At 39.6% G+C, this 2,777-nt stretch overlaps 1 pseudogene; it reads left to right on the forward strand.

Annotated features, from left to right (window-relative positions):
- Positions 1-1,465: 1,465 nt before the first annotated feature.
- Positions 1,466-2,330, forward strand: LOC125095360 (40S ribosomal protein SA-like; annotated as a pseudogene).
- The last annotated feature ends 447 nt before the right edge of the window (positions 2,331-2,777 follow it).

Raw genomic sequence — 2,777 nt, forward strand, 5'->3', positions numbered from 1 at the left:
ATTAGAGGAAAGTTAGTGATTTTCTGCTATAATAGCTAAAGATTTTAGTCACACCACTCCCCGTGTTTTATTCCCTCTCTGTCTAAAAAGTTCTGGGTTAGTAACTTTATTAGGTACTTTTGCTAATCTAAATATTATATGAAAAATATCTATTGGGGCACTTGGGTGGCTCAGTGGGTTAAGCCTCTGCCTTCGGCTCTGCCTTCGGCTCTGGTCATGATCCCAGGGTCCTGGGATCGAGCCCCAAATCGGGCTCTCTGCTCAAGGGGGAGCCTGCTTCCCCACCTCTCTCTCTGCCTGCTTCTCTGCCTACTTGTGATCTCTGTCTGTCAAATAAATAAAATCTCTTAAAATAAAAAAAGGAAAAACATCTATTTATTTTTGTATCAAATCCAAACACTCTCTTGACTCATGATATTGTAAGGTAAAAATTCCTAACATTCCTTAACTTCCTTACACTTCCTTACTCTACTTTCTACCATACTTGGGTTGTTGGACAAAATAGTAGATGAAATTTGAATTTTACATTTGAATTTTAAATAAACAACAATAAATTTTTTAGTATAAGCCTGTCCCAACTTTGTATATATTCATTTTTCAGTAGATAAAGTTATATTTGATTAATTAGACTTGACAAAGAAGAATATATTGGGGGGATACAAAAAATAAGATAAACAATTTACCTGTATAGACCCCAAAATTGTAGGAGTTGGGGGTACCAGATACTTCTGAATTGGGCTTAGGAGACAAAGCTAAAATCAGAAAGATTGGTGAAAGGAATATTTTATCTTAGGAGTAGCTACACTCCCAGATCACCTCTCCAAGCCATCATAGCCAGGCTAAATCCAAGTCAGAAGAATTTCCCAGCAGAGGAAATTAAGTTTCCATTTCTGGCAAAGTTGATCTAAAGAGACTGTTAACTCAGGGACATTAAGCAAAACAAAGAACAGGGTGTAGCCCTGAAATGGAAGCAAGAAGATTGAGTGGAAATTGGTGTTCTATACTGGGAGTCTTTCAGCCTTCTTTTCTTTTTGGCTCTCAGAATGCTGATGGCAGTGCCATTGAGAAGTAAGCTAAAGAGTTCCTAGCCTGGGCTCAAAAGACTGGCTCAAAACAAAAGGTTTACAAAACTATCATTAGGACATCTCAAGTGAAGTAGCATGGTCCCCTGTTTATTGCTCTTGCTGAGAGCCATCAATCCAATGATTTTTTTCCTCCTTCAAAGTTTTATGATCTCATATTTAAATATAAATTGCTGACTAGGGAAAATCAAACATTGGAGCTTCTTAATGCCGAAGGCAAAGACTGAAGTGAACAAGTAGAGAAGGGAGACTCAGAGGAAACAAAGTTGATAAAGGAAAGACAATAAAACTTAAAAAACAAAGAGCCTTCACACACTACCTGGGCAGGGGTTCATACAGCCTTGTTTTGCATTCCCATCATAACTTAAAGGGAAACTTTCACGATGTCCTGAGTCCTTGATGTTCTGCAAATGAAGGAGGGGGATGTCCTCAAATTCCTTACAGCAGGAATCCAGTTAAGTGGCACCAACCTTGACTTTCAAATGGGACAGTACATCTACAGAAGGAAAAGTGGTGACATCTACATCATAAATCTGAAGAGAACCTGGGAGAAGCTTCTACTGGCAGCTCATGTCATTGTTGCACCGAAAACCCAGCTGATGTCACTGTCATATCATCCAGGAATACTGGTCAATAAGCCGTATTGGAATTTGCTGCTGCTACTGGAGCCACTCTTTCACTCCTGAAAACTTCACTAACAAGGTCCAAGCAGCCTTCCAAGAGCTGAGACTTTTGGTGGTTATTGATCCTAAAGCTGACTATCAGCTTCTCACAGAAGTGTCTTATATTAACCTGCCTACCACTGGTGTGTAACACAGACTCTTCTCTGCACTTTGTGGACACTGCTATCTCTTGCAACAAGAGTGAAGCTCACTCAGTGGGTCTGATGTGGTGGATGCTGGCCCTGGAAGTTCTACACAAGCATGGCACCATTTCCTGTAAAAAACCATGGGAGGTCAGGCCGGATCTCTACATCTTCAGAGATCCTGAAGAACTTGAAAAGGAAGAACAGGCCTCTGCTGAAAATGCTGTGACCAAGGAGGAGTTTCAGGGTCAAGTGGATCGCTCCAGCTCCTGAGTTCACTGCTACTCAACCTGAAGTTGCAACCTGAAGAAGGCATCCAGGTGCCCTCTATGCCTACTCAGCAGTTCCCTACTGAAGACTGGAATGCCCAGCCAGCCCCTGAAGACTGGTCTGCCACTCCCACTGCTCTGGCCACTGAATGGATAGGAACAACCACTGAGTGATCTTCAACTGCTCTTCCACAGAGACTAACAAAATGGAAATAAAATTGACAGAAAACAGTTCCTAAAAATTAAAAAAAAAAAAAGATGAAAGAAACTGCAAGTAAAGTAAAGTTCTCAGTAAGATAAGACTTTGCATTTGAACAAAGAACAGGATATTTTCACAAGGGAGCTTCTCTTGAATAAGAAAGAACTCTTTCAAACTACAAGCAGGAAAAGAATAAGCCTAAACATCAGTAAGATGGTTGGAATATATATATTTGAGGCAGTCTTCTTAGAAGTAACACCAAAAGACAAAAGGTGAAAAATTGGAAGAAAATTTAAGAAAATAATATTTTTCCAAAAGGTACAACTAGTGAATAATATGAGTTCCAGATGAGAGAACAGAACAAAGTGTAAAAAATTATGAAATAATACATATAGTTCAAGTATCAACCTCTTTTCAGCTTT

Source organism: Lutra lutra, chromosome 3 (assembly GCF_902655055.1).
Source record: "Lutra lutra chromosome 3, mLutLut1.2, whole genome shotgun sequence".
In the NCBI taxonomy this organism is placed as follows: domain Eukaryota; kingdom Metazoa; phylum Chordata; class Mammalia; order Carnivora; family Mustelidae; genus Lutra; species Lutra lutra.